Here is a 15495-nt window from a genome sequence, read left to right as displayed (position 1 = left end):
TAAACTGAACTTGCACAACAATAACTTTTGTCAACTTCTCACTTTGAAGGATCAGTCATTTCTAGCATAACCCACCGTGAACTGAAACTGCTGTGTTAACATTTCTGCATTTATCCTAAATGTAGAAATAAAGAAAAGTTGAGACATCATGAATTATCTCAGTTGTAGCTGAGAAGTCAGTTAAACCTCAAAAGGTTGTTTCTTGTCTATTCAGGTTAAAGTACTAGTATGAACTGTGCCATGCCACAATCTAAAGAAATTCAAGAACAGATGAGAAACAAAGTCATTGATCCCTGTCAGTCTGGAAAAGGACTACAAAGCAATTTCAAAGGCTTCGGGACACCCTCAAACTGTGTGAGAGACATTTCCCACAAATAGAGAACTCTTGAAACAGTGGTGAACATTCCCAACACCACCCAGCCTACCAAAATCCCTACAATGGTGCATCAATAACCTATCCAGGAGGTCACAGAAGAATCCAGTACAATAGCCGCTGTGGCTGAAAACCACAGGTTTTGAAAATTCAGAAAAAAACTGGAGGTCAAGTTAGAGAGAAGTGAGCTTTTCTCAAAAGTCCACTTCTCTCTTTATTAACATTCCTGAACTCAGTTGTGTTGTGAGTCAGTTGTGAGTGTTGAAAAGAGGAAACTCTCATGGAGTGAAATCTGGGGAATGGAGTCTAATAGACTCCATTCCAAAGTTTCATCATCCGAGCGACATAGGATGTGCTGCCTTCCCCAATAAATCTGCAGCTGTGGTTCGGAAAGGACCTATCCTGCACCCTGTGTACAGTCCCAGCCACACTAAAGCACATCTTGGTTGGTTGTAGGACTAGCCTTACTCAGGGCAGATACACATGGAGACACAACCAGGTCCTCAGGTGTCTAGCCGAGAAAGTTGAGCGCAAAAGAAAATCCATCAATGCTCAACCTTTCACGAACCAAGAGGAGCGTCAGCTTTCATCAACATTTGTCCGGGAGGGTGACAAGCCGAGGACGAGCCCCTCAACCCCAGACCTTGGCCCGCTGAAGGTTGCCAGGGATTGGCAGATGCAAGTGGACTTGGATCAGAGGCAGATTTTTCCCACAGAGATCGTAACAGCTACTCTGCGACCAGACCTCGTTCTTTGGTCTAACTCCCAAAAACTTGCGTATGTCATTGAGCTGACAGTACCATGGGAGGAAGGAATTGAGGAAGGGTTTGAGCGTAAGAAGCTGCGGTATGCTAACTTGGCAGCTGAGGCAGAGGACAGAGGCCAGAAGATCAAGGTGTGCCCGGTGGAAGTGGGATGCAGGGGCTTTGTTGCCAGTACAACAGCAAAACTGCTTAGAGAGATTAGGATCAGAGGACAGGCGCAACGGCAGGCTATAAGAGAACTAGTTAACACTGCTGAGAGGACCAGTCACTGGCTATGGCTAAAAAGGGCTGATATCACTTGGGCAGCTACGGCAGTCAGCTAACCGCGATACACATCACAAATATTGATCAACCCGTGGTGGGCCTGCCTCAACAGGGGGCGTTAAAAGGGTGAAACATAACATTAGAAGTTTTGCTGCTTGACTGCTGTCTCAGGACCTCCTGGGGACTGTGCAGTTAACCTCATGGTGGAATGAAAGAACAGGAAGGACAAATGTTCCACTCTTCTCCCCTCTGCTCTTCTTCCCTGTTCTGGTAGGCAGTGGGGAGGTAGAGCGTACAGCCCGATCCGGCGGGGAGGTGTGGGAAGCCAGATCAGGCACCCCCCTTCCGGCTCTCCTCTCTGCTCTCTCCTATCTTATCTTACTTACTTATCTTACTTCTCTCTATCACCTTTTCTGTCCCTTTGAAGAAATGAGGCTCCATAAATGTTAAAGAGGTAAGTATTTCTCAGTTGCATTGAATAGATAGAATAAACTGTAGAAAACTAAACAGCAGAAAGTAGAAGAGAAAGAACAATTTTAACATAAACCAGTGACACACTCCGAGGCCTGATCAACCCTGGCAGGGCCTCCTTGGATGAGGGTGTCTAGCGATAATGGCCGAAACTAGTGATGCGCGAATCATGAACGAATCGTTCAATACTCAAGAATCACTTTACTGACTCATGAATCATGATTCACAAGCCCAACTGACTCACTGACTCATCCCTGTTGCTGTTAGCAAACTAATTTCATTAGTAGAAATATATCTAGCTTATAATTCAAATTGTGAAGAAAAACACAACATCCTGTATGTTAACAAAAACATTTCTGCTCTGAACTGGAAGAAAAAACCCTGAGTAGAAGCTGACATCAAGACAATAGCTCCTCGGTTCACAGTAGCATCGCTCTGCTAACATGCTAACAGCACATTTGAGCTACTCACCCCCTCCCTTCTTGTGCTGAATCGTAGGGTAAGCAAATCACTCATGACTCAAGACCCCCTCCCTCCTGTGCTGAATCATAGAACGAGCGAATCACTCATGACTCGCTCACCCCCTCCCTCCTGTGCTGAATCATAGAGCGAACGAATCACTCACTCACTCACTCACTCACCCCCTCCCTCCTGGCTCGCAGCTTCTTCTTCTTCTTGGTTGGCAACCAATATTAAGGCGGACTACCGCCCCCTGGCTCACAGCTCAGTGGACATTTAGATGAGAAAATATTGTAACGTTCTCAAGAACCAGACGTTTTGGTCTCAGTTTGTCCGTTTATTCGGTGACATAGGCAAACGGGCCGTTAACTCCGGGGAGAGTGTTCTCATACAACACCTCACTTCAGCCCCGCACAGTCACACACAACAACAAGGACCCCCCTCCCCTTCCTACACACATTAACTCCCTTTTTCCTGCAGCACAACCAAACATGTATCTTAAAGAAATAACAACAGTGTGCAGAGATAACCAACCTGACTGTAACATAACATTTAACCATCGTTACAATATATATTTGACACATTTAAGGAAAATACTAATAAAATAAACAAAATAAATGTTCCCTTTAGAAATTTTTTTGCTCTTTTTTGCTCTATAAAATAGTTGTTTTCTTTTAGAATCACTCATCTTAGCAGTAGGATTTACATTAAAAGAGAAACAAATTAAGTTTGAGTGAAAATGTACATTTTTTGCACTCTCTGGTCAACTGACTCAGTGACTCAAATGACTCAAAAAACCCGATTCACTTTGGTGAGTGACTCATTAAAACTCGATTCAGTAAAAAGAATCAAATTTACCATCACTAGCCGAAACACCCGATGAATCCAAGGTCCACTACTGACGATGTGTCCCAAATTTTAATATGATAATTTAGATCAGATCTCTAATCCCTAAACCTAACCAAGGAAAAATGGCAGATTAGCCTGGGTAAAAGAACGAAAGTTGAGGCACACAACAATGTGTGCCACTAGTAAAGTTTCTGTGCTGCTTATCCTCATAACAGCCATCCCCCAAGATTTTCTGCGTTAAAGCAATGCATTGTCAGGGATTGTAACATCTAGTCCAGTGCTTCCCAAACTTTTTCCAGCCACGTACCCCTTGAGACATGTCACCCTCAGCCGCATACCCCCTGCTACGAACGACTCTTAACCCTTGTGCAGCCCTGGGCCTGGACCAAAAGAAAAAAAAAAAATACAACGCTTGGGGAGCGGGGTCACGCGGACCCCCACCCCGCGGTGCAGCTGGACCTTGCGCAGAGGCTCGGTGAGGGGGGTGGAGGGAGAGAGGTGTGTGCGTGTGAGGGGGTCACGCGGACCTCGGCAGCACGGACCCAGGTCTCGTGGTGAAACGGGACAAAGGGCTGCGGCGGCGGCTCGGGGTTGGGGAGGTGGGGGTCAGGCGGACCCCGGCTAAAGCGGGTCTCGTCGCAGCATCAGACAAAGACACCTAAACGGCTGTAGCCCTCCATCGATCGCGACGGATCGAAAATCCACGCATAGTGTCGGAAGACGTCTCTTGCTGTGTATCTCGCTGTTTCTGGGGTGGCGTTTGAAGCGCGGCGGGTTTTCTCGGCTTTGCAAATGGAATAGGCGCACGTCCCGTCGAACGGAGCCACGGCTTGAACCGGTGCGTTTCTTTTGTGTTTGTCCCAGTAGCGACTGGCGGGTGACCCCTGAAGCACACGGGGACGCTCGTTCGGTTTCCGCGACGATCGCTCCTCCCCCGGTTCGCGCTCTCCGAGCAGTCCGATTCAGTCCGATTCGGAGACCGGGATCCCCTCGTCGCCGTTCTCGCCGTCGTTGCTGCCGTCGCGACCGAACGGGTCCATTCCCAGTGACATGAGCTTTGGAGAAAGAGCTCGTAAATGTCCCGAGTCGTCGACGCAGACACGCTCGGCCTACGAGTAGTCGGTGTGTCAATAGGTAGCTTTTCTCGACCATCTTCGGTGGTGGAGAGGGAGAGAGAGAAAGAGAGAAAGAAAGAGGGGTCAAGCAGACACTGGTGGGCCCCGGCGCTCGTCGTCGTTGGAGGGGTCTCGTCGCAAAACCGGATGGCGGGCCGCGGCGCAGTTGGGGCAGTACGTGAGCACGCACCTCGAGAACACATGCACGCGGCAGGCGAAGCAAATGATCTTGGTCTTGACGTCCTTGCTCCTGGGACAGACGCGGCACCTCTGCCTCTTGACCGGGGTTTCCCGCGGCTTGTCGCGGCAGTAATCGGGAGCCGAGACGGCTTCTCCTTCTCCTTCTCGCCTTCCTCGTCGTCGCCTGGCCTCGAGCGTCGGGAGAACGAGCACTTTGCCCAGACGCTCGAGGAACAGCCTTCGTTTGTTGAGTTTGCCCGACATCCAGTCCGGGTGGATCTCCCTCCAGAGGACGAACGCGTTGTAGGCCGCCACGTCCACCATGTTGTGGAAAAGGGCCATGGGCCACCTAGAAGTCTTTCTCCTGCAGCTGTAGGTCCCCACAACCTTGTCTAGGTTGTCGATGCCTCCCTTGGTGCGATTGTAATGCAGCACCATTGAGGGTTTCGCGGAGCCGCCGCCGCCGTCGGGGTTGCTGCTTGGCTCCAACAGCGACCCGGAGCGCCCGACGTAGCGGGGAGAGGTGGTGAGGAGCAGCACGTTCTTGTTCTTCTTTGCCACGTAGGACAGGACGACCGCGTTGGGCGACCAGCCGTCTGGGCCGCCGCGGAGCACCGCGGCCTCGGCGGAGCCGACGGCCCTGCCCTTGACGCAGCGCAGCTCTCTGGGGATCTCGGGCCTGTTGGCTCGGAGGGTGCCCAGCAATCTGTGGCCTCTTTCACGATAAAGCCTCGTAGCGAGCTCGCACGACATGAAGAAGTTGTCGCAGGTGACGTTGCGTCCGGGCGCCAGTCCCTCGGTGAGGTCCATGACCACTCGGGCGGCCAGGTTCTTTTCGGGAGGACCGAGCTTGTCGGGCTTGCCGGTGTACACCTGCATTTTCCACACGTAGCTGGACCGGGCGTCGCACGCGACCCATATCTTGATCCCGTACCTGGCCAGTTTGCTGGGCATGTACTGCCTGAACGGACACCTTCCTGTGGGTGATACGACAAGAAACCAAGAGAGAGCTCAGAAGGTGTCCGAGTTTCACAAACACGCAGGCAGAAAACCAAATAAAAGTACACAAAAAAATTGCCAATATCATCATCATCATCACAATCATCACAGAGAGACAGTCGGACACACATGCACCAAGAGAGCGAAAGAGTTCAGAACGTATCTCAGTTTCACAAGCACGCAGGGAGAAAAACCAAATAAAAGCCCCGCAAAATATACAAAAAGTACAAAAAAAAATACATTGAGGAAAACCGAGTATCCATCCCATATGTCCCGTCATCATCATCATCATCATCATCATCATCATCATCACACAAACCTCTAAACGGCACCAGCCTCTCGTCCACGGTGACCTCGGGTCCCGGTCGGTACATGAGAGGCAAGCGCCCGCACCACTCCTCCCACACCGCTCTGACCGGGGCCAGCTTGTCGTATTGACCGCGGTCGTTGCAACGCCTGGCCTCTCTGGTCTCTCGGTCGTCGAACCGCAGGGCGCTCGAGTAAGCCCGTAAGGTCTTGAGCGGCATCGTGGCTCTGAACACAGACCTGCCGCTCTCTGCGTCCCACAGGCTCTCGCAGGCCTCGCCTCGCGACCTGTACACGCCGGCGAGTACCAGCAGCCCCACGTACCCTCGGAACTCGGCGCGGCCCATGTGCTTCCAACCGTCGATGGCGGTGCGGCGCCTGGACGCGTCCAGGTTGGTCATCGCGACCACGGCGTCCTCTATCTCAGGCGGAAAGTACGCCATGAACGAGGACGCCTCGTCTCGGACCGCAGCTAGAGCCTCTTCGGTGGGGCCTCCTCGCTGCTCGAGGTCGCAGGGTTTGGGATAAATCGACCGCGGCGATTGCTCTTCCTCTTCTTCTCCTTCTTCTTCTTCTTCTTCTCCATCGTAGTCGTCGGTGTCGTCTTCGTTGCTACCATCTTCGTGGTAATCGTCATCGCCGTCACCTTCATGGCAATCGCCAATCAGAGAGTCTGTGTACTTTTTCCCGCCAAAACAGCTGCACCTGGTGCAGCCTTTTACACACACACGCACAGAGTGAGGCAGGCTTTTTGCAGTCTATTTCTCATATTGAGGATTCTCCTCAAACAAATGGCCATAATTTCCTAACCGTAGGGGTTAGAACGGTCATTCTTAGACCGTTTAGTTCAGAAGAGATGGGGAATCTTCAAGTGTTGACCATTCATAATTTAAATATGAATTATTAAAGATATATGACTTGTAATGTACCATAACTGAGTAGAGGTGAAGTGAAAACTGCCTTGACTTGCCCGCAAACAACGTTTTGTAACTCTAAATCTATATGGAGCATTAATATCATTCTTTCACCGTAAGAGACAGCAGGCATTGGTGAACAGTCATGGACATTTTCAGGTCTCTGTGGAAATCCATCAAAAAGATATGACGAGAGAAAAAAGAGTGTCATTTCCTGAGTTTGAAATCTGAAGAAATCTGAGCGAGAGACAAATTTCCTACCCTCAAACAAACGTAATTCATAGCCAAACGGTAATAGGTGAGAAAAAAAATCTTGCATTGTGAGCGTCAGGAGTGCCTGAAGATATATTGGCACAAGCCTCATGTCTTAACTTCGCTTCGTTAAGGAGATATGGCGATTCAAAAATGCATCTCATTAGAGAATTCCAGCGGTGATTTCAAGGACTTTGCTTGAAATCACCGCTGGAATTCTCTAATGAGATGCAATTTCGCAACCAGGTTTCTGTAAGGCAGAGTAAATCCATTTGAGACTTTCCCTACCTTTGAGTCACAACGTCTTAAGGTCGGTTCATCAAATATATTTTACTATGTTTTAATCTACCGGCCTCCTGGCCCCGCTGGTGTTTTTATCCAGGATTTCACAGACTTTTAGCCTCCATTATTAAACTGGAGAAAGTCTTGATGATCGGCGATTTCAACCTGCACATGGATGATCTTAGCTGTAGTATGGCCTCTGAGTATTTATCCATTACAGACTCTTTTAATTTTATTCAGCATGTCTCTGGTCCCACTCACGTTAAAGGCCACACCTTGGACCTCGTGTTTTCTCTTGGTTTAGACATAACTAATCTCTGTGTTAAGGATGAACAAGTGAGTGACCATTCTTGTGTTATTTTTAACCTTAGCTTCTGTAGTGGCGAATTTCTGTCCCAAGCTTTGAAAAAATAATCCTGCCACTTCTTAATGTGAGCTGTCCAGATTTATTTCTGACTCGTACATACAAACAAATGATGTCACGGTCAAAAAAACATTTGCTGCTACAGCGTACATTTCCATTGCCATTCTGCTCATTCTAACCTGCTACCACACATGCGCTGTGATGTTTTTTTACCCGACACAAATTAAACATGCAGCATATATTCTCTAACAACATATTATAAAAAATCAAACATGTAACATAATAACTGAAACATTTTAAAAAATATTTCTCTTTAGATTGGCTCTAACATTTCCAGCCCCCTAATTGGAGGGCGTGAAGACTGACAATTAGCGAACACTTACAAACGAGCCAAATAACATTAACTCTTCCTATATCACACATGGTGATTCAAATGATCTTTTACAAAACCTGTAACCGACCAAAACATATACAGTATTTTCTCATTCCAACTTACATGACATTCTCACAGATCAAGCATAGCTTGTCAATGGGTCTTTCTAAGGTGTTAGTCTTTGTCTTGATGATCACACGCCACACCAGACCCTTAGCATCTGGAATGACACGAAGAACTCTCCCCAACACCCACGAGCTTCTTGGTACTGACTCATCGACCACCATTACAATGTCCCCCACAGTTAAGTTCTTTCTGACCTGAGTCCACCTTTGACGCTCTTGAAGCATAGGCAGGTACTCGCGCACCCACCTCTTCCAAAACAAGTCAGCATGATAATGCACTTGCTTCCAACCGCGGCGGGAGTATGAGTCTTCCTTTCTGAAAAGTCCAGGAGGCAAAACCGGCTTTTTCTTCATCAGTAGCAAGTGGTTAGGAGTCAGTGGTTCCAGGTCTGTTGGATCATCTGTTACTGTAGTCAGCGGCCTGTCATTTAGTACTGCCTCCACTTCACACATCAGTGTCAGTAAACCTTCATCATTGACCAACTGTTCCTTCAGTATAGCCCTCAGGACCTTCCTCGCGGTTCTGATCTGCCTTTCCCATACTCCTCCAAAGTGAGAACCAGCGGGTGGGTTAAATACCCACTGGATTCCCTTTTCCATGAGATAGTCTAGGATCTTCGACTGATTCCACAGTTGGATGGCTTCGCGTAGCTCCCGTTCAGCAGCAACTAGGTTGGTGTCATTATCTGAATGCATGACAGATACCTGACCTCTTTTGCACACAAAGCATCTGATGGCATTCAGACATGAATCAGTGTCCAAGGTGTGTGCAATTTCAATGTGCACCGCTCTTGTTGTAAGACAGGTAAACAGCACACCATACCTTTTCACTGTGCTGCGGCTGTGCTTCACATTAAACGGTCCAAAGTAATGTCTGTGAAGGTTCTCATTCATCCAGGTCATGGTAGTCAAAGGAGTTTGCAAAGAAAAAGCGTCTGGACTTCTTTAAGTTGCTTGAAGACGTTTCACCTCTCATCCGAGAAGCTTCTTCAGTTCTAAGGTCAAATGGTCGAGAGTCCCAGATTTAAACCCAGTGGGAGTATCCCCCCAAGGAGGGACAAAGGACCCCCTGGTGATCCTCTAATCACATGCGCCAAGGTGTGAAAGCGGGTGTGGGACCTAATCAGCCAAGGTTTCGGGTGAGCTCATTGTGAAACCTGGCCCCACCTTGTCATGTGAATTCCTGAGGTCAGATGGCCCAGGATGTGAGTGGGCATTAAGTCGTCTGGGGAGGGAACTCAAAACTGGATTATAGATGGCAGACAGTTGGTGTCGTAAACCACCGCCTCTGTTCAAAGATGGTCGCTCACAGTGGACATGGATGGCCTCTTTCACTCCTCTTTCAAACCATCTGTCCTCTCTGTCCAATATGTGAACATTGGCATCCTCGAAAGAGTGACCTTTATCCTTAAGATGCAGGTGGACTGCTGAGTCTTGTCCTGTGGAGGTGGCTCTTCTATGTTGTGCCATGCGCTTGTGAAGTGGCTGTTTGGTCTCTCCAATGTAGAGGTCTGGGCATTCCTCGCTGCACTGTACAGCATACACCACGTTGACCACCACGTGGTCCAAAGTAATCCACCCCAACATTAGAAAAAGGGGGTTCACCAGGTAGAAGCCTATCCTCTGGCAAATCTGCCATCTTCGGTTCCAGTGGTTTGCCTGTTTTCCTGCAGATTACGCACCTTGACAGAAATTTCCTCACTTCTGAGTTAGCGGATGGAACCCAATACTTCTTTCGCAGCCGTGAAAGCATATACAGTCTTCCACAGTGCCCAGTCTTCTCATGTATATCCTGCAAGATCAGTGTGGTGATATATGAGCCCTTTGGGATAATGACTGGGTGCTTCACGTGTTCTGGCATCCCAGCAGCTGCGAGGCGACCACCAATTCTCAAAACTCCGTCCTGCATCACTGGATCAAGCTTCCTCAAGTGACTAGTCTTTGTCACACACTTGCCTTTCTTTAACATGGTGATCTCTTCTTGGAATTGTTGACTTTGACAGAACTTAATGATCTCTGTCTCAGCTTGCATGAGTTCTTTCAGGGTAAGTGTTGTCTGCATTGATTCATTGTCTTGTTCTTTCTGTTTGACGTATGTCTCTTTCCTTTATTCACATCATCGTAGCAGTAAGTCTTTGAGTTTGATCATCCATGCCACAGCTCTCTTCATTCGATGCCAGCTGGAATAGTGATTCATCAGCTTGTTCAACGTGTGAACATTCTCAGCTGCATTTGTGAGATGTACCGTGGTTGCATGCCTCACTTCGCTGTCATCTTTATCAATCCTTTCCTTATCAGGTCTTTCTGGCCACTGTCTTTCTGAGGTTTTCAGGAAGGCTGGGCCATGGAACCAGCTTAGATTCTTCATGAGCTTAGATGGTGCAAGTCCACTGGATGCACAATCAGCTGGATTGACTGCTGTACCAACGTACCTCCACTGCTGAGGATTCATTAGCTCTCTAATGACCGCAATGCGATTGGCCACAAATGTCTTGAAGCGAAGATTCTCATTTTCAATATACTTGAACACAGTTGTGCTATCAGGCCAGAATGTAGATTCAAGAAGATTCATCTGAAGCTCTGTTCTTAACATTTTGTCTGTCTTTGCAGCAACCACAGCTGCAGTCAACTCTATTCGTGGAATAGTGGTTTGCTTCAGGGGTGCCACACGGGATTTTCCCATCATTAACGTACAATAAACACGTCCATCTTTACTGGTCATCCTCAAGAATGACGCTGTTCCATATCCACTTTCACTCCCATCAGAAAAATGGTGGAGCTGTGCTGTTGCGACAGGACCAAAGTCCAATGGTCTCACACACCTGGGTACGGTTACCTCTGACAGCTGGCACAGCTCTTGTAACCACTTGTTCCACTTACGACTAAGCTGTTCTGGGATCTCATCATTCCAAGCAAGACCCTTCCTGCATAACTGCTGCAAGATCATTTTTGCAGGGAGAGTTCCTGGGGAAAGGAATCCCAGTGGGTCATAGATGGAGCTGGTGATGGAAAGTATCTCACGCCTCATCACAGGTCTGTCTTTGATGTTAATCCTGAACTTGAATGCATCAGACTCAGGGCACCATAGAACTCCTAAAGCACGTTCCATAGGCAGCACGTTATGGTTCAAGTTCAGGTCTCTGACGTCTTTGGCTCTCTCATGGTCAGGGATGAATGTGAGCAAGGCATGACTGTTGCTTGTCCATTTCGTTAGGTGAAATCCTCCACCAGAGCACAATTCAGTGAGGTCTGTGTATAACTCCATACACAGACCTCACTGAATTGCTTCTTTTAACTCTAGAGCCTGTTTTTCTTTCAAAGACGCTGCTCGTGCCATCAGAGCTGCTCTGTTAGCTTCTTCATTGAAGCGCTCTGATGATGCTGTCGACATCCTTGACGTGTTGGATACTTTAGATGTGTTTGACGCTCTAGATGTTTTTGACACTCTGGATGCACTGTCCATGCACTGTAAAATCTAATTAGTTCCCAGAACTCAAAAAAATTATGGAAACTCGTTGCCTCAAAAAAATTGAGTAAAGCCTAGCTAAAAATGACTAAGTTAGGATAACTTATTTATTTTGAGTATTCTGTACAAGCTCATTTGTTCCCAGAACTCAAAAAAATTGGATCAAGTTTACATAAGATGACCAAGTTAGGGCAACTTACTCATTTTGAGTACACTGTACAGCCTTTTTTTAGTTCCCAGAACTCAAAAAAATTATGGAAACTCGTTGCCTCAAAAAAACTAAGTAAAGCTTACTTAAGATGACTGTTAGGACAACTTATACATTGCAAGTCTGCAGTATTAAGAATAACTTGATATTTCTGACTGTACAATACTAATTGTTTACCTACTAACAAACATTTCAAGTTCAACTAAATGAAAAAAACAATTTGTGGTAACCTGAATATGATTAAAATAATTAACAACACTTTTTGTAATGATGTTAAAATCAGCCCAACTTTTATTTTCAAACACAACAAAGTATAACAGCCAACATACTGGACACTGTTCTGCTGAACAACAAACAATTATACTGCCATCGCTGTTATAATCTTACAATGAAACAAAGTCTCAGATGTAATTATTCTGAAAATAAGTTTAGGCCTACCACAAGTTTGTTTTGTACTTACATTACTTATATAATCAAAATAAAATATTTGTTGTTCTGTCACAAGTGCAGTCTCTAATTTAAACAACACATTTGTTTTCCATTCCAACACAGGAGCTGGAATGTTGTAATATTTTAAGGATGCTTGTTTCCAGTCCAGGCATTACTGCCTGAATGACTGTCATGGATCGAGGTGATCCAAATGTAGGTGCAGAAGAAAGTCTTTAACTTCCCTTAAGTACAGTGGCAGTGGTTGATGGTTGGAGATGCAATGAGCTTGAACTTGCAGGCGACCATCTTCACTGACCACACCATCTGTGACGGAGGACTCATCTCTCCTGGTGTCCTGCAAGCAAACAATCATATTTTAACTTAATTGCTTTCTTAAAACGTGTTTTTTTCTGCTTCTGGTATAAAACAGACTCCAATTTAGACAATCTCAGGCTCCCTCCCCACCGGAGAGGTGATATTCAATGTCCCAATTGTCAGTCTGGATAGCTGTGACCACCACCCAACACACAATAATGTCATCAAAGCATCATTTTAAAAAGGGCTATGCAAACATGGCCAATAACTTTCATTCTAATGTTGTGCAAAATGATTTTGGGCACAAAACAAATTTTGCTGTTAGAAAACTTGCAGACTTCACTATATACAGTGTAGACACTCTAAACTAAGTTTGGGGGATGTGATCTTTCAAGAAATGCAGACCAAACTGTTGTTGTTTGTTTACTTACACAGCATGTCTTGTAGATTTAACTGGAGTCACAGCAACAGCATAGTGCAGTCATATCTCAAGTCTAATAACAGAAGACAGGAAAAGATCAGTAAAGAAACAACTTCCCCAAACCAAAGCACAAACAAAACAGTAAGTAAAACAGGCTGATCTAAAGTATGATTAAAGTTCAGCCGGATTAATATAAATGTCACTGACAGTTGCTAATATATTGGAAAACCAAAACACTTACTGATGTCTTTCTGTCCAACAACAGGAGTGCTGGTCCTGAGCCTCAAAGACAGTAAGAAGCAAGCAGAGGGAGAAAAAACAGAACATTGATTTGATCCTTAATGACTGTGCAATCATCGTAACATAGAGTTTGCTTATGTTGTTAAATAAAGGCTAGATTTGACATTAATAGATGCCACAGATGTTCTAAAGCTGCCACAAAGCATGAAAAAAATGGACGTCTCTGAAAATGTCGGAGCATTTTTGCAAATATGTGATGTCTTGATAAATCGAGCAGATATTTGAAATTTACACAGCTACATTCTCGCCTGAAAATATCTTAAAAGTTTATTTTGTGACCCAGAAAAAGTAGTAAGTTTTTTTAGCCGCGCTCCTCTGACAAACATAGCCGACAAATGCGATCCTCCTTTTCCCCAGACTACCCTTTCTGGGTCACAAAATAACCTTTTAAGATATTTTCAGGCGAGAATGTAGCTATGTAATGCTCAAATATCTACTTAATTTATCAAAATATCACATATTTGCAAAAGTGCTTCCACGTTTTCGGAGAGCTCTGTTATCCACCCCCCACCCCTACCTACCCCACCCCTAACGGCTGCACCTCCCGAAGAATTTTGTCTGGGCTCTTATCTCACTTATTTATTTCAAACAATCAACAGAAAATTTCACCGACATAGTTTTATGTAAGGTTTTTAAGGCTGTGGTGTTAATTTTAAGTAAGATGAGCCCAGCGGCAGCAGCAACGCTAGGGCTAACACTAACTAGCTAGCAAGATTTTAAACCTGGTGCTAAACTAAGAGAAGCCACAAAATCAGTTTGAATAAGAGTAAACATTTACTCACCAAGTCAGTAAAGATCCACAGCAATGACAACAATAATATCTCCAGGTTTGCTCAATATATTCCATAACAAATGCTGGCACCATGAACATGCAGACTGATCCGGGAGGGAGGAGGACGGTAGTCACGTGGCATTTTCAAAACACATCTTTCATCCTTCCGCCCTGAGAAGCAAAACTTCCAGCTTACTTAGGTTTTCTAAGTTAAGACAACTCAAATAAATGGAGTTTATCAGCGTTTTTGCATAAAAAGTACTGGTAACTTATTTAAATCGAGTTCTAATAACAAATTGATAAAAAATGAGTTCAGCCTATTTAATATTTTTAATTAAACACAATATTACATTGTGTAATATTGGCGTTATCTCTTGATCTCTTGATCACATGTTTGTGCTTCAATCCATGTATTAACTCTATTAATGAACTGCAAACATCGTTCTGACATTGGCTGAATCCAAAGTTGTTGGTCAGAATCCTTTTCCACCTCATCTTTAATACACAGCAACACTGCATAATTACATTCTTGAAACTTTTCATACTTTTCAACTTCTTGTAAGCTTTCAGTGCCTCTCTTACATCATTTACAGCCAGCAGAATTTCACGGCTCAAAACTCGCTCAATTTCATCTTCCTGTGCTGTCACTTGTCCTAATTTGCCTCTTCTCACCTTTGTGAGCTGATGCAGTTTGAACTCCAGACCTTTGTCTGTCATCGCCCTCTGGCTGTCATCACGCATAACTACGCCCACACTGTCATAAATGTCGTCCGCCATTGTAATTATATAACACCGCTTTTCTTCGGCACAGCTGTCAGGTGATGTACTGCACAAACTCCTTTATGCCCGTTCCACAGGTAAGATGCATCTGAAAAAACACTTTTACTTAGCTGTTCACTAGGCGTCCTTATGCCGACGATCCGGTGACATTTCTATGACTCATTCGGCGGCTTCACCACACAAAACATTCCTCCGTTACTCGCAGGTTTTTTGACTTTTATGTAGTGGCGAATTTCTGTCCCAAGCTTTGAAAAAATAATTCTTCCACTTCTTAATGTGAGCTGTCCAGATTTATTTCTGACTCGTACATACAAACAAATGATGTCACGGTCAAAAAAACATTTGCTGCTACAGCGCACATTTCCATTGCCGTTCTGCTCATTCTAACCTGCTACCACACATGCGGTGTCTTGTTTTTTTACCCGACACAAATTAAACACACAGCATATATTCTCTAACAACATATTATAAAAAATCAAACATGTAACATAATAACTGAAACAGTGTCAAAAATATTTCTCTATAGATTGGCTCTAACAGCTTCCTTCTGGACACACCACCATCCAATCTCTTCAATAAGTGGTTCATATATCAGGATGTTGCCGTGAAGTTTTCTGCTTTATTGGATCCTCATGTGATCAGGGGCTGGACTGACGCTGATGTTGCTACGCAATGTTTTAAGATATTTTTTGAGATATTAGATTTGGTGGCACC

This window comes from Oreochromis aureus, linkage group 6 (genome assembly GCF_013358895.1).
Source record: "Oreochromis aureus strain Israel breed Guangdong linkage group 6, ZZ_aureus, whole genome shotgun sequence".
NCBI classification, from domain to species: domain Eukaryota; kingdom Metazoa; phylum Chordata; class Actinopteri; order Cichliformes; family Cichlidae; genus Oreochromis; species Oreochromis aureus.
Note: the sequence above shows the minus strand (reverse complement) of the source record.